This window comes from Chiloscyllium plagiosum, unplaced genomic scaffold, assembly GCF_037043375.1.
Source record: "Chiloscyllium plagiosum isolate Xiang-an unplaced genomic scaffold, Cpla_swu_hap1 HiC_scaffold_15, whole genome shotgun sequence".
Taxonomy (NCBI): domain Eukaryota; kingdom Metazoa; phylum Chordata; class Chondrichthyes; order Orectolobiformes; family Hemiscylliidae; genus Chiloscyllium; species Chiloscyllium plagiosum.
The window spans coordinates 23,343,856-23,363,760 of NW_028270153.1; the positions used below are offsets into that span (position 1 = coordinate 23,343,856).

The window sequence follows — 19,905 nt, forward strand, 5'->3', positions numbered from 1 at the left end:
ATTCATTATCAATATGTTTCTGTACTACTGGCATGCACTGCATGTCGGTACCAGGTATTTGATTGCTTTGTTGATACCTATCCATTGCACGGCTGATGCATTTCTGCCTTTCCATTCCTATGTAGTCTTTGTGTAGACCTTCACTCCTATCAAAGTTCTTTCTACATTATTTTAAGATAATTCTAGATCTGGCTGTTATATCTCTTTTCAAGATTGTGTTCTGTATTGCAAGCCTGACCTTGCTGTATCTCATCAGCCCAACCCTGAATTTCTTGCTGAGACAGCATATATAGTTCCTCATCTTTGCTGGTTTAATCTCTAAATTAACTCATTTTCAGTATTGCATTCACTGGATGATGAATCTTTATTTCTGGATCTTCTATCTCATGTTTCTTGTGAGGCAACAACTGAGATAATTTATATTCCAGCACTATTTCTCTTCCTGGCTTGTATTTCAGTAATCTCTACAGTCTTGTTAGTTCTTTCTCACATTCTTCTTTTGGATCTGCTCTAGTGGGTGATAGTCACTCTTCTCTACGATCGTTCTCAGGTACAGATACATGTGGGATTTCTCACATTCATGCGTGACTGTCAGAAGCTCTCTATGTTGACCTGTCACCAAGAGTGGAATGGCAGCACCACAACTGACTGAGTTGATCAAGTGCTCTGGGATATTGCTGCTAGACTCGGTGAGGGAACTAACAAGAGGCAAAAATAAACATTGTATTCTCACCAATCAGCCAGCTGTAGAGACAATTTTGGTAGAAGTGACCATCACACTGTCTTATGGAAACAAAGTCCTATCTTCACATTAAGGATATCCTCCATTATATTGTATAGCACAATAATTGCCTAAATGGGATAAACTTCAAACATATCTAGCAATTTAAGACAGGACATCCATGTTGCAATGTGGTCTGTGAACAACCGTAGAATTATACTTCAAAACAATCTGTACATCATGTCCCAACATATACCCTGCTCTTTCATTACAATCAAGCCAGGGATTAATCCTACTTTAATGGCTAATGTAGGAGGGCATGCCAGGAGCACCATGAGGCATATCTTAAAATGAGATGTCAATCTAATTAGCCTTCAGTACAGAACGACTTGCATGCCAAACAGCTTAAGCAACAATAATAGGGATAAGCAATTCCACAACCAACAAATTAGATGAAAGCTTTGCATCCTGCAGCATCGAGTTGCAAATGGTTGTGGACATTTAAACAAAGTTACTGGAGGAGAAGGCTCCAGAAATATCCCCACCCTCAATGGCATGGAAGTCCAGCACATCAAGGCAGAAGATAACACTGAGGTATTTGCAACAATCTTCAGCCGGTAGTGCTGAGTGGATGATGCACCTCAGCGTGCTGCAGGGATTCCAAGCATCACAGTTGCAAGACCTGAGCAAAGTTGGTTCACGCCACATGATATCATGAAATGGCTGAAGGCATTGAATGCTGCTGGGAATTTGGGCCCTGATAAAATTCTGGCAACAATACTGAAGATGTGCTCCAGAATTTGTTGCTCATCTAGCCAAGCTGTTTGAGTACAATTACATCCCTGGCGTCTACCCGACAATGTGGAAAATTGCTGAGATGTGCTATGTACACAAACAGCAGGACGACTCCAACTCTGCCAATTACCATCTACTCAGTCAACTCTCAATTATCAGTAAAATGATGGAAGAAGCCATTGACAGTGTTATCAAGCAACACTTGCTTAGCAATAACCTGGTGAGTGATACTCAGTTTGGGTCCCATCGCAAGGCCACCCTGACCTCTTTATAGACTTGATTCAAACATACAGTAAAAAGAGATGACCTCCATGGAAATGAGGGTGATTGCCCTTGACATCAAGGCTGCATTTGACTATAAATGGCATCAACGGGGTCAAATGGGAAATGGGGGGATAGCTGTCTACTAATTGGAGTTATTACCTGCAGAAATAAAGGTGGTTGTGGTGGTTGGAGGTCAATCATTTCAGTATCATTTCATTTCCGCAGGAGTTCCTCAAGGAGTGTCCTAAGCCCAAATATCTTTAGCTGCTTCATCAATGAATGTCCCCATCATCTTAAAGTCAGATGTGGGGATGTTCATTGATGATTACACAATATTCAGCATAATTTGTTACTCCTTAGGTACTGAAGTAGTCCATATCCAAATCCAGCAAGATGCGGAGATAATAAGGACTGCAGATGCTGGAAATCAGAGTTGAAAAAATGTGGAGCTGGAAAGGTACAGCAGGTCAGACAGCATCAGAGGAGCAGGAAAGGTACAGCAGGTCAGGCAGCATCAGAGGAGCAGGAAAGGTAGAGCAGGTCAGGCAGCATCAGAGGAGCAGGAAAGGTAGAGCAGGTCAGGCAGCATCAGAGGAACAGGAAAGGTACAGCAGGTCAGGCAGCATCAGAGGAGCAGGAAAGGTAGAGCAGGTCAGGCAGCATCAGAGGAGCAGGAAAGGTAGAGCAGGTCAGGCAGCATCAGAGGAGCAGGAAAGGTACAGCAGGTCAGACAGCATCAGAGGAGCAGGAAAGGTAGAGCAGGTCAGGCAGCGTCAGAGGAGCAGGAAAAGTACATCAGGTCTAACAGCATCAGAGGAGCAGGAAAGTCAAGTTCTGATGAGCAGCCAGTAACATTTGCCCCACCCAAGTGCCAGTTCCAACAAGAGAGAATATTACTATTGTCCCATGACATTCAATGGCAACCTTATTAATGAAAGCTCCACGATCAACACCTTGGTGGTTTCCATTGACAGACTGAACTGGACAAAACCATATAAATACTTTGGCTAAGTGAACAGATCAGAGACTAAGAAACTTGCAGCAAGTAACTCACCTCCTGACATCCAAATCTATCCACTATCTACAAGTTACAAGTCAAGAATGTGATGGAATACTCCCCACTTGCCAAGATGTCTGCAACTCAAGCAATACTCATTAAGCTTGAAACCATCCAGGACAAAGTAGCTCACACGATTGGCCCCACATCCACAAACTCTCAGTCGGTATAACTGATGCTCAGTAGTAATAGTGTGTATTATCTACAAGATACACTGCAGGCATTCACCAATAATCCTCAGGCAGTACCTTCCAAACCTATGACCACTTCTCTAGAAGGACAAGAGCAGTAGAGACATGGGAACACCATCTCCACCTGCAATTTCCCCTCCAAGCTATTTGCAATCCTGACTTGGACATATGTCATCGTTCGTTCAGTATCACTTAGACAAAATCCTGTGATACCCTCCCTAATGTGGATACATCAAAATGGATTGCAGCAGTTCAAGAAGGGAGCTCACCATCACCTGCTTAAGGGCAACAGGAATGGTCAAAAAATGCTGGCCCAGCCAATGAAGTCCTCATCCAATGAATTAGTTTAAAAAATAAAAGCAGTTTGATTAACATTTAAAAATTTAAGTGTCTGCACAGAGTCAAAGGAAGTTTTATGGTTCAAATATGTTTCAATAAGGAACTATCTGCCTAACAACGGAATTTGTGGCTTTAAATGACTGTTTCTTGTGCTATGAGGAAGTTGGTGCAATTTTTAAAAGATTACTATTTTTATAAAATAAATGAAAATAAATCAACTTCTTTAAAAAATGACTCTTTTTATAGAATTTTCTCAGCATGCTGTGTCTGTTTTGAGTTATCCTCATAATTTTAGCCATGAAACCCAACTGTAGTATGAGCAATGACAGTGCAGCTGACCACCAGAATGAATGCGGTTAAGTTGATGGTTGACACACTTCACCATAAACTACAACATTAATATGTGATCTTGAATGTTGTAGTTCAATATTTTTTGAAGAATCATTCTGCTTTGTGGGCAGTATTCAGAGACAAAATGTGTTCAGTGGAGTTAGAATTGAATGGATTTGCACAGCTTTGTGGAAGGAAGAGAGCTTGGGTTTATGTGACTGTATTTACATCCTCTAGATGTTTCAAAGTGGGGACCAGCTAGTTAGTAACTTTGCAGCGGTCATTTCTGGTGTTTCACCAGAAATAATGTCAAAGAAAAACAAGGCCGAAGCACTTGCAATTATTTTCAGCAAGAAATGCTGGTTGTATCTTGGCCGCCTCCCCAGTATTATTCAGCAGATCAGGAAAGAGATCCTCAAGCAATACTCATTAAGGTTGAAACCATCCAGGACAAAGTAGCTCACACGATTGGCCCCACATCCACAAACATTCAGTCGGTATAACTGGTGCTCAGTAGCAGTAGTGTGTATTATCTATAAGATACACGGCAGAAATTCACCAATAATCCTCCTCCCCAGTATTATTCAGCAAATTCAGAAGATCAGGAAAGAGGTAAGTATGATCGATACAGAAAGGGCCATGGACCTCACAATGTCCCAGCTATTATACTGAGGGACATATGCACCAGCACTACCCAGTAACTTAACAAAACTGCTTTAGTACCTCGGTTTACCCTCTGCACAAAATGCAGGACAAATCGAATCCAGCATTATAGCCCCTTCCCTCTGTTCTCAACCATCAGCAAAGTAATGGAAAGTGTCACCGATAGTGCTCTAAAGCAATACTTGCTTAGGAATAATCTACTCACTAACGATTAGTTTGGATTCTCCAGACAATGTCCAAACTTGGAAAATAGAACGGAATTCCAGAGGCAAGATAAATGGCTACCTTTTATGTCAACCTTTGATTGAGTGTGGCCTCAAGGATTTCTAGCATAATTGAAGTTAATAGGGTTCTGGATCTGTGAAATCTAGTTGAAGTTATGCTTAGCACAAAGAAGATACTTTGTGATTTTTGCAGGCTAATCATTTCAGTCCCAGCACATTGCAGGACTTCCTCAGGGTAGGGCCCTCGTTCCAACTGTCTTCAGTTGCTTCATCAATGACTTTCATCTAAAAAGGGGTGGTACAGTGACTCGGTGGTTAACATTGCTGTCTCACAACTCCAGGGACCCAGCTTCGATTCAAGCCTTGGGCGACTGTCTGTGTGGAATTTGCACATTCTCCCTCTGTCTGTGTGGGTTTCTTCTGGGTGCTCCAGTTTCCTCCCTCAGTTCAAAGATGTGCAGGTTATGTGAATTGTCCATGCTATAGTGTCCAGAGTGTCCAGGGTTGTGCACACGAGGTGGGTTAGTCATGGGAAATGCAGAATTACAGGGTTTGGATAGGGGAGTGGGTCTGGGTGGATGCTCTTGATGGGGGTTGATGTGCACTTGATGGGCTGAATGGCCTGCTTCCACACTGTGGGAATTCTATAATGTGACTCTATGATAAGATGAAAAGTATTCATCATGCTTGCACCCTAATCAGTATATTCAGATGCCCAGATGCTGTAAGACCTGATAACCATCAGGCTGGGTTGATGCATGTGGCAAATAAAATTAGCACCACACAATTGGGCTGAAGGGCCTGTTTCCGTTCTGTAGACCTCTATGACTGTAATTGTCATCTCTAGCACAAGTGAACATACCATTTCCATAACTCCCCTCAACTCCTACATTCAGTTGCTTCCCTAAGAGCACTTTGTACATCTGATGGACTGCAGCATGTACAGTGCGGCATAATGTATCAAGCTGGACTATGGGCTTTAAACTCTCAGCTTTCTGATCCTTGAGTGAATGTAAACCAGACTAACTTGTGCATTTCTAGTTTCACAACTACTCAGAATTTATTCAATATTGCAAATGTTAAACCTCCACTTTCAATCCCAATAAGGGTTTTTCAGAGCATTGAGAGGATATAGATGCAAACTGGTCAGAAGGGAGAGCTTCATGGGTAAAATTAGGAGTAAAGTTGAGCAATCAAGCAGCTGTAGGGAAAAGGAGAATGGGCTGAATTTTTACAGTGATGTCTGGGAGGGGGGGGAAGGCTGGTCAATAGCCCAAGAAGGCATTGGGATGTGATCCTGACATCATCCTAGTGCCCTGGCTGCATGCCCAAGGTTGCAGTTTAGCAGCATGCTCATTAAGTGGATGACAAATTAAGGATGCAATAAAAGGCTGCATCTTATACCATCAACATTTTCCTAGTATTGGGAAGGGCTGCTGCCATGCGGGGAGACCACCACAAGGCCATTTCACAGTCCGTGGAGGCATCACTACCCCTGTGAGTGCAACATTGCATTGCATGAAAGTGTATCCCCCTCTCCCCAGTCTGATCATCTGGGCTGGCCTATCAGATCTCGACTCTTCGAAGATGCTTCATCAGGCAACCACCTTCTTCCTCATCCTCCAACCTCAAAAGTGACCACAACTGGTAATTGTGCTGCATGTTGGAACAGAATGAGCTTCCACTTTTGGTCCTCACAATGAGACTTCTCCATTGGAAATAAAATTCAGTCCAGTATCAAGAGGAGGAAATAAATTATCACCTCTGCTTTTTAGTGTGATGTGAAACACATCAAAAATGTGCTGAGGGGACCCAATGGTACAAACCTGTTGTTATGTCAGTTGGAAACTCTTTCCTTATTAACCACAGTCACTTGCAAGTATTGTAAAATGTGCAAAATCACATTAAACTAATAAGATCAAGATGAATGCCTCACTGTCTTAGCCTCACTGTCTTAGGATTTTGCTTTCAAAAGAAATGCTGTCTTTAGTTTCCTCCCTTGGAGAAAGGTATAGAGCACTGGAAAGATTTTTCAAGCTGATTAGCAATCTGCTTTGAGCCACTTGAATACTTGCGATATGTTCAGTAAGTTCACAAGTGGAACATGAACGCTTGTCCTACTTGACTAAGTGGCTGGACTGTAATCAACTGAACCAGTTACAATGCTGCAAATGTGCTGTAAAATGAAATGCTAATATGTAGTCAATTTTGTTTTTGAATATCATCTTTGAGGACATTCTGATAAAATTGCGCTAATAGAGATGCCAACTTTTGGATGAGATATTCAACCAACTCTTACACAGATTGATGTTAAAGATCCCACAGCATTATTTGAAGAAGAGCAATGGAATGCTCATCATATGTTGACTAACATCTGTTCCTTAACCATTACTGAGTTTATTTCACAATGGAATGTGGCAGTTTGGTGAATGCTCGTTGGTTGCTGGGCTTCCTATTTCAACAGTGATGACAGTTCAAAAGTAGTTTGCCGTAATTGTTCTGGATGTGGAAAGTCATTCTTTCTTTTTAATGGACTCAAATGTAGATATCTAAAAATAGTGCTGGGGAATTAAAGAGCTAAATTGAGTGGAATAAATGTTCATGTTGGACAGGTCATGTTTTATTTTCCTATGCCTTATAGGGCCTCTATTGACTAGGGAGCATGTACAACATCTTAGTCTGCTGAAAGAAAACATGCATCAAGATCTTCAGCTTGTAACCTAATTTAAGACATTTGGGTAACTGAGTTTAATGTCACCTCTGAATCCCGCAATTACATTATGAATTTGTAAAAGATGTGGATTTACTCATTATTCTAGTATCTGGCTGAAAATAATCCAATTAATTTTGTTATCTGTTCATTCTACTCTTGAAGAAAAGAGTTAATTTTATATTAAAAACGTCTGTATTTTTCCAAAGATATGTATGTGCAATGAAACTTAAATTTAAAAAGACAAGAGTCCAGTAGCCGTTGTGTTCAATTTCCCGTCAGTTGGAAATTCCTGTCTCTAGATGTAGGTTTGCTCACTGAGCTGGAAGGTTCATTTCGAGACGTTTCGTCACCCTACTAGGTAACATCTTCAGTGGGCCTCCAGGCGAAGCACTGTTGATGATTCCTGCTTTCTATTTATATGTTTGGGTTTCTTTGGGTTGGTGATGTCATTTCCTGTGGTGATGTCATTTCCGGTTCTTTTTCTCAGGGGTGGTAGATGGCATCTAACTCGATGTGTTTGTGATAGAGTTCCAGTTTGAATGCCATGCTTCTAGGAATTCTCGTGTGTGTCTCTGTTTGGCTTGTCCTAGGATGGATATGTTGTCCCACTTGAAGCGGTGTCCTTTCTTATCTGTATGTAAGGATACTAGTGAGAGAGGGTCATGTCGTTTGGTGGCTAGTTATGTTCATGTATCTTGGTGGCTAGTTTTCAGCCTGTTTGTCCAATATAGTCTTTGTTACAGTCCTTGCATGGTATTTTGTATATGACATTAGTTTTGCTTGTTGTCTGTATAGGGTCTTGCAAGTTCATTAGCTGCTGTTTTAGTGTGTTGGTGGGTTTGTGGCCCACCATGATGCCAAGGGGTCTGAGTAGTCTGACAATCATTTCCGAGATGTCTTTGATGTAGGGGAGAGTGGCTAGGGTTTCTGGATGTGTTTTGTCTGCTTGTTTGGGTTTGTTGCTGAGAAATCGGCAGACTGTGTCCATTGGGTACCCATTCTTTTTGAATACACAGTATATGTGATTTTCCTCTGCTCTGCGTAGTTTCTCTATCCTGCAGTGTGTTGGCTTATTGAAATAATATTCTGATGCAGCTTCATTTGTGGATTTTGGGATGATTGCTTCAAAGCTCGCTAATTCCTCTCTCTAACCCAAATTGTTTATTGCAGAAAGTCCAAAATCACATTAAGATATTAGGATCAAGGTGAATGTCTCCTTTTCTTCTGGAATTTTGTTTTAAGAGAAATACTGTCTTAAGTTACATCATGTACGCACAATATACTGTACAGTTAACTTTTAACTACTTAGAGGTCAAACTAATTAAGTACAGACAGGCAAAACTCAGTTCACAAAATAAAACAATAAACTACAGATGCTGAAGATCTAAAACAAAAGCAGAAATAGCTGGAGAAACTCACCAAACCTGGCAGCATCTGTGCAGAGAAATCAGAATTAGCATTTCAAGTCCAGTGACTATGCTTCAGAACTTGGTTCATGTTGCTGGCCTTGTTGAAACAATTGATCTTGAGACTTGCAGCTAATTTGATATGTGACTATTTTGTTTTAATTTGATGTGAATGAGATATTTATTGTGCAGCTAATACATTTCTGCAGAGTAAATTCAAGTTGCCATAACCATGAGGTGAATGAGCGGTTATCAAATAGCAGCCCCTCAAAGATGTTACAAGTTGGGGTGATGTTGGTGAGGAGTAGGTACAGTATTTAAATCCTACTGCACTAAAGATAGCTGGGAAGTTGGGAATCCCTGAATGTACTTTTTATATGTACTCAGCTGTGCTGTCTCCTCTTTGCCCAGTTTGAAGATTATGTCATATCCTAGTTTACAATCTCTTTTCTAAATTATGTTGTATTTAGCAGTTTGGTATTTCAGATGTAGATTAAGTTCAGCAAGAACTTCCAAATGAATTTGATCATAATCCGTGTCCATTTTTTCATTTCGCTGATGGAGTGTGCATATTCTCTGGAGTGATAATAACAGTTTGGAAGGGCTGAAATGATGTCCTACGGAAAATGTCCTCAGCAATCTCCTAGAAGTTAGGTGAGAACTGGACTCTGGTGAAGGACAGCTGGTTTAGGACACCACGGTGGCTCAATGGTTAGCGCTGCAGCCTCACGGTGCCAGGGACTGGGGTTCGATTCCACTCACAGTAACCGTGTGGAGTTTACAAATTCACCTCGTGTCTATATGGTTTCTTCCAGGTGCTTCGGTTTCCTCTCACAGTCCAAAGATGTGTAGGTTTGGTAGATTGGCCATAGGAAATGCAGGGTTACAGAGATAAGGAAGGGGGTTGGGTCTGAGTGGGATGCTGTTCAGAAGGTCACTGTAAGGTTGATGGCCTGAATGGCCTGCTTCCACATTGTAGGAATTCTGTAATTTCTGTGTAATTACTGTAATACTTTGAGGTTGTCGACTATGGAACAAGGTATGGGTGTGCACCAGCAGCCAGTTAGAGGAGCAAAGAATTTGAGAAGTCTGTAGGTGGCAGCAGTAATAAGGCTTGAGAATGACAGGAATCAAAGAATAATATAGAATTGGAGACATTTGACTTATCGATATAAACGTAGGTTAGCAAGGTCTGGATTGATGAAAAGGTTTATGCGTGCGATGAGGTCTGAATAACATGATATAAAATTTCATGGAGAGTGTTGGATTGAAGCTTCATAAAGAGACCTTTTCAGAGATGACTGTGACATGTATGGGAATGGAGTTTGCACGTTCTCCCCGTGTCTGCGTGGGTTTCCTCCGGGTGCTCCGGTTTCCTCCCACAGTCCAAAGATGTGCAGGGTCAGGTGAATTGGCCATACTAAATTGCCCGTAGTGTTAGGTAAGGGGTAAATGTAGGGGTATGGGTGGGTTTCGCTTCGGCGGGTCGGTGTGGACTTGTTGGGCCGAAGGGCCTGTTTCCACACTGTAATCTAATCTAATCTAATCAATAGCAGATGGCTGAATGGAGAGAGAGAGGGAGAGACAGAGAGAGATGGGGAGTGATATAGAGATGATAATGACTCTGTGATTAATTGGATATGAACACTTGGCTTAGATTTGATGAAGATTTAAATTGCAAACAACCTGGTTGAGATTGAAGTTGATAATCAGTGGCGAAGGAACTTAATTATTGTCAAAAACTGAAAGGATCACTTCTGTTCATCTGTGGGACAGATTGAGCCATCATGGGGAACAAGCCCAGCATGGCCAAGCACTGAAAAAGGACTGTAATGTTGAATTTTTAACTTTATTTCTTGATTTTTCTATATACTAGAGGACTGCAATGTTTAAATTTTGACTTTATTTCTTTATTTTTCTACCTTGTACCTAAGATTTTGTATCTAGATATCTTGTAACTAAGATGGCATTAGGAATGTGAAATTCTTACACTTTTTACTATACTACTGTACATGAGTACACTTGACAGTAAGTTCTAATTCTAACATTCCTGAGGAAGTTACGCTAATCAGGACTGAATATCAAATATTCAGTTTCAGACCAGAGGCATTAGAGATTCTGGGAAAAGTGACCAGTTGGAGAATTTAGGTTGTCTAAGTCTTTCAGAGTCCAGTCTCCTATTAGATAGGTCAACCTGGAGCCAACTCAGAAAACCTCTAATTGGAAACGATTGACTAGATAAGCCAATGTGAGGAGTTCTTTCCACAAGGCAAATTGAACTGCACAAAGTATGCTTTAAGCGTTGAAGCACATTGCCACTAATTTTTGACTATGTGGGTCCACATTGGCTCCCACTGAGTCATAGCTCCACCAAATTTGTATATATGCAATTCAGTCAATATTGATCGTAAACCTTGGATGATGTTGGGCAATGTCACTTGGAATAATTGTCAGGACCTTCTGGAAGGCATGCCAACAATATTTGGAGACGGTGAACTGTTGGCATTGCTGCTACAAGATGCAGTATATTTTGTCTACCAGTGGGTTAATGAATAAAAAAAGTCAAAAACAAAAATTGCTGGGAAAACTGGTTCTTCAGAAGAATGATCAGTGGACCCAAAATGTTAACTCTTTTTTTTTTCCACAGTTGCTGCTAGACCTGCTGAGTTTTCCCAACAATTTCTGATTTGGTTTCTGATTTCCAGCATTTGCAGTTCTTTTGGTTTTGTTAAAGAAAGATGGATGCCCAGGCATGATTTTGCATGAATCAACACGATTTGGAGAATTGGAGATGGCAGGAAGGAGGAGATGGTGAATGTGTTCCAATTGTCAGTTTACATCTGTATTTGCTCTGATAGATGCCAATGTTAGAACCAAATAATTTGTTTTTTATTGTCTCTCTCCATTGTGTAACAAAGTCTTAATGCAAGTTGTATTTATGACTTATAATCAGAGTAGCAGAACAGTTCTTTAGAATTCAGAACTCCTAAACACAAAATAGACAAGGGTCCTTTAGTCTATGATAAGATCCAAGGTTTGCATAGAAAAGGTGCAGGAAGTTGAGTCTTAAATCTAGCTACCATTTTGCACCTTTAATGTGGAATAGATCATTGCAACTGCAGGGGATAGACACACTTGAAATGTGGAGCTTGTTCAAGGAACAGCTACTGCAGGTCCTTGATAAGGATATACCTATCAGGGAGGGAGGTAGTTGTCGAGAGAGGGACCCGTGGTTTAAAAAAGAAGTTGAAGCTCTCATCAAGACAAAGAAGAAGGTTTATGTGAGGATGAGGTGTGAAGGTTCAGTTAGGGGGGCTTGAGAGTTATAAGTTAGCCAGAAAAGATCTAAGGATAGGGCTAATAAGGGCCGAAGGGAACATGAGAAGTTGTTGGTGGATAGGATCAAGCAAAACCCTAAGGCCTTCAATAGGTATATCGGAATAAAAGAATGATTGGAGTAAGATTAGGTCCAATCAAAGATAGTAGTGAGAAGTTGTTTGTGGAATTTGAGGACATAGAGGAAGGGCTTAATGAATACTTGGAAAAGGCCAATGTTAGTGAGAATACGGAGATACAGGCTACTAGATTAGATAGGATTGCAATTGACAGGAGGTTATAGCAATTTTGGAAGATCTGAAAATAGATAAGACCTCTGAGCTGGATGGGATTTATCCTCAGATTCTCTGGGAAGCCAGAGAGGAGATTGCAGAGAATTTGGCTTTGATCTTGATGTCATAATTGTCGATAGGAGTAGTGCCAGAAGACTGGAGGATAGCAAATGTTCCCTTGTTTAAGAAGGGGAGTCGGGACAACCCTGGTAATTATAGGCCAGTGAGCCTTACTTTGGCCAGTGAGCCTTACTTCGAGCCCTACTGGAAAAGGTTATAAGAGATAGGATTTATAATCATCTGGAAAGGAATAATTTGATGAGGGACAGTCAACACGGTTTTTTGAAGGGTAGGTTGTGCCTCACTAACCTTATTGAGTTCTTCGAGAAGGTGACATAATAGGTAGATGAAGATAAAGCAGTTGATGTGGTGTATATGGACTTCATTAAGGTGTTTGATAAAGTTTCACATGGTAGGCTATTGCACAAAATACGGAGTTTTGGGATTGAAGGTGATTTAGCGGTTTGGATCAGAAATGGCTCGCTGAAAGAAGACAGAGGGTGGTGGTTAATGGGAAATGTTCATCTTGGAGCTGAGTCAGGATCTCTTTTGGGGCCACTGCTGTTTGTCATTTTTATAAATGATCTGGATGTGGGCGTAGAAGGATGGGTTAGTAAATTTGCGGATGACACTAAGGTGGACAGAGTTGTGGATAGTGCCGAAGGATGTTGTGGGTTACACAGGGACATAGATAAGATGCAGAGCTGCGCTGAGAAGTGGCAAATGGAGTTTAATGCGGAAGGGTATGAGGTAGTTCACTTTGGAAGAAGTAACAAGAATTCAGAGTACTGGACTAATGGTAAAATTCTTGGCAGTATAGGTGAACAGAGAGATCTCAGTGTCCAGCTGCATAAATCCCTGAGCGTTGCCATCCAGGTTGATAGGGTTGTTAAGAAGGCATGTGTTGATGTTTATTGGTCGGGGGATTGAGTTTTGGAGTCACGAGGTCAGGCTTCTGCTATAACAAGACACTGGTAAGGCCGCACCTGGAGTATTGCGTGCAGTTCTGGTCACTGCATTAGAGGAAGGATGTGCAGCTTTGGAAAGGGTTCAGAGGAGGTTTACTAACATGTTGTCAGGTAAGGAAGGAAGGTCTTATGAGGAAAGTCTGAAGGAACTGAGGCTGTTTTCATTGGAGAAAGGAAGGTTGAGGGGTGACTTAATTGAGACGTATAAGATAATCAGAGGGTTAGATAGCGTGGACAATGAGAGCCATTTTCCTTGGATGATGAAGGTTAACACGAGGGGACATAGCTTTAAATTGAGTGGTGATAGATTTAGGACAGATATCTGGGTAGTTTCTTTACTCAGTAGTAGGGGCATGAAACGGCCTGCCAAAACAGTAGTAGACTTGCCAATGTTAAGGGCATTTAAATGGGCATTGGACATATATATGGATAATAATGGAACGGTGTAGGTCAGATGGGCATCAGATTAATTACACAGGTCGGCGCAACATCGAGGGCCAAAGGGCCTATACTGCGCTGTAATGTTCTGTGTTCCACGTTCAGAAATCTTTTGGGAGGGCTTGTATTTAGTAGGTGAATGAACTTGGTATATAGCACTATGGCATAACATGTCAAGGAAATCAAGGGAGTGGAAGATCATATGGATTCATCTGTCACACTGAAGACTAATGTTCATCACATTGCTAAATAGGATGCTCTGATAGTTAGGATGTTGGAGACTGGAAGATTCTACCTAGATGGCAGATGCAAAACAGAAGCTTTTAATAGTTATTTGCGCAGGACTTTTTTTTTCTTGAAAATGGTTTCCTCAACCTGTTAGAGCTGTGTCTGAGGCTAAGTATTAACATCTATCCACAACTGCCCTGAAGTCTTTATTTTCATTTTAAAACTGTGTTTGAGAACTAATGTGTACTTTTCAAAAACAAAATGCAAATATGTAGCATCAATTCCATTGACTGACCATTGATGATTTCACAACTGAGTTTGGAACAATCACTCAATTCATTTGCTGAATGCAGTTCAACATGATGTTTAAATTTCTCCACGTATTCCTTATTATTTTCATTCCAGCCAGTGAATATACAGTTTGTATGGCTTTGGGATGGCAAAATTCCACACTATGCTCTGTTTCTACTCGCACAGAAATGCATATGATATTTTTCAGTTATTATATGTTGAAGTTGCTTTGCTTTTCAATGATTGCTATCTCACATGTACTTAATGTGCTTATTTGTATCTAAAATATAGAAATTTACGTGCACGTGTACGTGTTAGGACACAAGTCTTTTCAAAAGGAATGACCTTCAGGATTTTTCAAAGAATTGCGTGGTTTAATTTCCTCTTTTTTAAAAAAAGCTGAACATGCTGAGTAATTAATTGTTCTGAAAGTGTCAGTTGGATGACATTTGATCCCTGTATGTACAGTCACACAGTGGTTAAAATTCTGGATCAATAGTGCAGAAGCCTGACTTCAAATCCCACTAATGCAGCTTGATTGTGTAAAACCAGTTGATTAAACTAATTTTGAAAAAGATAGTATTATTAATAGTGACCATGAAACAGAAAGGTTCTACTAAACACTCATCTGGATCACTAGTTTGCTTGGGAAGGATTTTTGGCAAGTTTATCTATCCGTTATCGTCTCTGGCACATTTTCTTTTCAAGGTGTTTTCACGAAGCGACTCACCAGTACCTTCTCATGGGCATCTATGGACTGGCAATAAATGCTGACCACATTTACATCTATAAATGAATTTTTAAAAAAGCATTTTAATGCATAGTAGAAACTCAATGATTATCTCCTTTTAATTAAAAGGGACAGAAGCCAATTCTGCCCCTGCTGGATTCCTGGCTTAGATTGGCTGTTACAGCAAAACCCAAGATCGGGGCTGGAGACCTTTATTACACATTGCTGTATGAACAAAGCTTTTGAAGAGAGCATTAGGGACAAGTTGTTCTTCTTTGAGGATGCCATTATCAGTTAGTTCCACACATAGTAACCATTTTCACGATGCTGTTGTACATCCTGTGGTGCTTGTTGCCACCTTGATCATGATAGATGTGGGGAACTGCATAAGGGTTTTCTGGTGCAGATGTAGTGTCCCTACCTCTGGGGAAGAAGGTCCAGGTTCAAGCTCCCACCTTGCAGAGTTTCCCTTAATAGATTGACTTGAAAGTAATTAAGAACCAGGAGGCCTGGTTCACGTCCTCTCCGCTGCAGAGGCGTGTCGTAACATTTCTGAACAGGTTCATTAGGAAATACGTGGATGTTAGAATTAGAGAACTGAGAGAAAACTGTTAAGGAGAGGGATGTCAGAGCTGCCAATAGAATTAAATACTGGACAGCTAATATTAGCATGAATATATGTAGCTGACAGACTGGTATAGACCTGTAAACCTTTTCTGTTCTGTTCCTATTAATTTGTCCTCATCTCAAATGCAAACGAACACTGAAAAGATTCTAGCACTGTTATCCTGCTTAATCAAACTTAATGGGGACTATGAAGGAGATTATTATTAATTTGCGCTGACTTTTGAAGGCGTGAGTGCTGTCAATTTGCTTATTGTCGTTAGAAACTGGATCGAGAATGTCTAAATGTCGTCTTCTTATAAATCTGAGCCCTTGAGCTCACGGAGGAGAATGTTTCATTCGATGATTCACAGGTGGTATCTCCAGGTCAGACACTGAAAGAAGTCCATGCATTCTTTGGAGCAGTTCAACCCTTCAAAATGTGCATTCTTTTACATGTATAAATTGCTGTAAACATCATTATTTGAAATACACTGCCAATTATTTTATATTTCTAATGGTTTTTATAGTAGCCAAAATATTTGAGCTTTGAATCAACACAGATAAGAAAAATAAATAAATACATTGCTAACTATTTCTGAACAATGACATTGGGAAGAAACATAGAAACATGAAAAATAAGGAAGAGAGTAGGCTATTCAGCTGATCAAGAGTTGAGAGTGTGGTGCTGGAAAAACACAGCAAGTCTGCCTGACCTGCCGTGCTTTTCCAGCACCACACTCTCGACTCTAATCTTTAGCATCTGGAGTCCTCACTTTCACCAATCAGCTGATCAAATCTCTTTCACCATTCAGCATGATCCGTGCTGATCCTCTACCTTAATGTCATGCTCCTGCCCTCTTCCCATTTCCCATGATGCCTTTAAATCTAGAAATCCATCTGTGAACTGGCCTCCACAGCATTATGTAGGATCGCCACCCTCTGAGTGAAGACAGTTATTTTTCCTTCAGTTCTAAAGGGTGTATCCTGTGTCCTGAGGCTGTGGCCCGTTGTTCTAAACCCCAAAACCAGAGGAAATCTGTATCAATCTATTCAACCCTTTCAGAATTTTGTGCTTCAATGAGATCCCCTCTCATATAGGCCTGGTCAACTGAATGTTTCGCCATATGACAAAACTGCCTTTAGTAAATAGTAGGGTTATGTTTGCAGCTCTTCAATTTGCAAGGTTAGTACCAAAATTCCACAGATTCTAGAAGATGATAATCAATGCATCTATTATTACTATGACCACCTCCTTTAGTACTTGGGAATGTAAATAATACGATTCTGATGATTTATCTGCTTTCAGTCCCATTACTTTTGGCAGCACTTTGTTATTAATACTAACTTCTTTCAATTCATCCTTTTCAGTAGGTGATTCTTCCTTACTATTTCTGGGAAGTTACTTCTGTTGTCTTCTGCAAAGATAGAACTTAGGTATTATTTAATTGCTCTTCCATTTCCTCATTGCCTGTTATTGAAGTTTTCACAATCAGCTCTTACATTCTTTGCAAGTTTGACGTCATACATTTTCTCTTTGTGTCTATTTTGCTGAATTTTAAGTCACTCCCAATCCTCAGGCTTCCTAGTCTTTTGAGCAACTCTATATTACTCTTAGAGTCAAAGACTCATAGAGATGTACAGCATGAAAACAGACCCTTCTGTCCAACTCTCATCCATGCTGACCAGATATCCTAACCTAATCTAGTCCCATTTGCCAGCACTTGGCCCATATCCCTCCAAACCCTTCCTATTCATATACCCATTCAGATGCCTTTTAAATGCTGTAATTGTACCAGCCTCCAGCACTTCCTCTGGCAGCTCATTCCATACATGTACCACCCTCTGGGTGAAAAGGTTGCCACATTGGTCCCTTTTATATTTTTCCCCTCTCACCCTACACCCTCTAGTTCTGGACTCCCCCATCCCAGGGAAAAGATCTTGTCTATTTATCCTATCCATGCTCCTCATGATATTATAAACTTCTATAAGGTCACCCCTCAGCCTTTTCAACCTCTCCCTGTAGCTCAAATCCTCCAGCCCTGGCAACATCCTTGTTAATCTGTTCTGAACCTTTAAAGTTTCACAACATCCTTCTGATAGGACGGAGACCAGAATTACACACAATATTCCAAAACTCCTCTTTAGATCTAATTTAGTTTCTCTGTTTGAGGCCCTTTTCCTGTTCATATTTTTTCACTAAACTGAAACATATAACTGTTTGCATTCATTCCTTAAATATTTGCCATTATCTATCCATCAGCATGTTTTTTAATGAAACTGCCCAATCTATTACTGTCAAATTATGCCTCACAGATTTGTAATTTCCTTTGTCAGATTGGATTACTGAAGAGTTCTCTGATGTTATGGTCATTCTTCTCTAAGTGATCTCATTCAACAAATTTATTAATTAACTCCATCTCAGTTGCATAAAACCAAATCTAAGACAGCCTGTTACCTAGGTGGCCTTCAATATATTATTTTTAAAATCTTGCATATATTCGAAGAAGTCAGCCACACCATATTATTGTCAATGTTTTTTTCCTGTCTAAAATTACCCATAATTACTGTTGCAATCTTGTTACAAAGATTGTAGCAAAGATGCTGGAGACTCATAAGCACTGTGGGGATGTGTTCAGGGCAGTTTAGCCCAAAAACAGTCGGTTGGTTGGGTTTACGATCAGCATCAGTTGTGGATCAGGAGCGCGCAGCCTGACAGCAACTCTGAGTGTGAGCAGGTGGACAATCTGCGGGTGAATAATACAGTGGCAGAAAGCTTCCAGGCTCGAAAAAGACAGTATTCTCTCTTACCTTTCAAAGAGGTAACAAGGAATTGGAACATCGCTAGCTATTCTCACTCACCATTTTTCTATAAGATGTTGTCTCGAACCAGTAAATAAGAGAGTCAACAGTTTAAAATGAGTCACTGGATTTGAAACATTAATGCTGTTTTCTTCCCATGGACGCTGCAAGATCTGTTGAGTTTCATCAGCAATTTCTGTCTTTGTTTCAGATCCCCAGCATCTGCAGTTCTTTGTTTTATTTTAGCAGAAAGTAGGTTTCCGCACTTAACGAAAGATTAGTTATCACAAATGTATTACTCCCGATCATAAAGAAATAAAATATGAATTATCAACATATAAATGATTGACTTCTTAAACCCATGGCACATATTCAGACAAATGCCACCCCTTCTATCTTCCATGTGAATTTACCACTGCTATACTAACTGCTGTGTACATACTGCCACAAGGAAAGGTTGAGGAAGCTCTGGATATGCTGTATTCCATCACTAACACCCTGGAGACAGAACACCCTGAGGCCCTGTTTATTGTCACTGGCGGTTTCAGTCTAGCCTATCTAAGGAAGGTGTTGCCCAAATACCACCAGAACATTCCCTGCCCCATTAGGGGCCTGAACATTTAGACCATTGTGAAAGATGCCTACAGCTCCATCCCCCCGCCCTCATTTCAGGAACTCCGACCACAATGCCGTCTTTCTTCTCCTGGCTTACAGGCAGAAGCTGAAGCAGGAGACCCCCTCACGGATACAGGTCCAGTGCTGGTCGGAGGAAGCAGAGGATCAACTCCGGGTGCTGTCTGGAATCAGCTGATTGGACCATGTTGAAACAGTCCACAGATACCTTGGACGAGTATGCCACCACCATCATAGACTTTATCAGCAAGTGTGTGGAGGACTGCATACTAAGGAAGTCCAATCCGGGTGTTCCCAATAGGAAAGCCTGGATGAATCAGGACATACAGTACCTGCTAAAAACTAGGCGTGAGGCCTTCAGATCAGGAGACCCACTCAAATATAAGGAAGTCAAGTATGACGTTCGCAGAGCCAATAAGACAGCCAAGGACCAATACCGATCTAAACTAGAGACCCAGACAGACACCCGGCGACAATGCAAGGACTGAATGACATCACAGGTTCTAAAAAGAGACAGTACAAGATACAGAAGATGACATATCCCTCCCAGATCGTCTCAACGCCTTTTATGCTCGCTTTGAGCAGAATTTCAGTGGAGAGGTAACACCTATTCTGACAGGTCCTGACGAACCTATCCCAACAGTCACTACATCAGAGGTCAGATTGGTTTTTCTTCGTGTGAATCCAAGGAAAATGATGGGACCAGACGGAGTACAGGCTGTGCACTCAGAGTATGTGCAGATCAACTAGCAGAGGTCTTCTCGACATCATCAACCTCTCTCTGTAGCAGGCCACTGTCCCTGCCTGTTTCAAAAGGGCCAACATCATCCCTGTGCCTAAG

General features: G+C 41.0%; 1 protein-coding gene across 7 annotated transcripts in view; it reads left to right on the top strand.

Annotated features, from left to right (window-relative positions):
• slco4a1 (solute carrier organic anion transporter family, member 4A1) overlaps positions 1-19,905 on the top strand; it is a 183,390-nt gene that overhangs the window by 12,439 nt on the left and 151,046 nt on the right. Inside the window, exon 2 of one of the 7 annotated variants that reach the window (XM_087994810.1) lies at positions 17,001-17,066. The exons of the other annotated variants lie outside the window; for them this stretch is intronic. The gene's annotated coding sequence lies outside the window, so the exon portion shown is untranslated. The remainder of the gene's footprint in view (positions 1-17,000; positions 17,067-19,905) is intronic. 7 annotated transcript variants of the gene reach the window in all.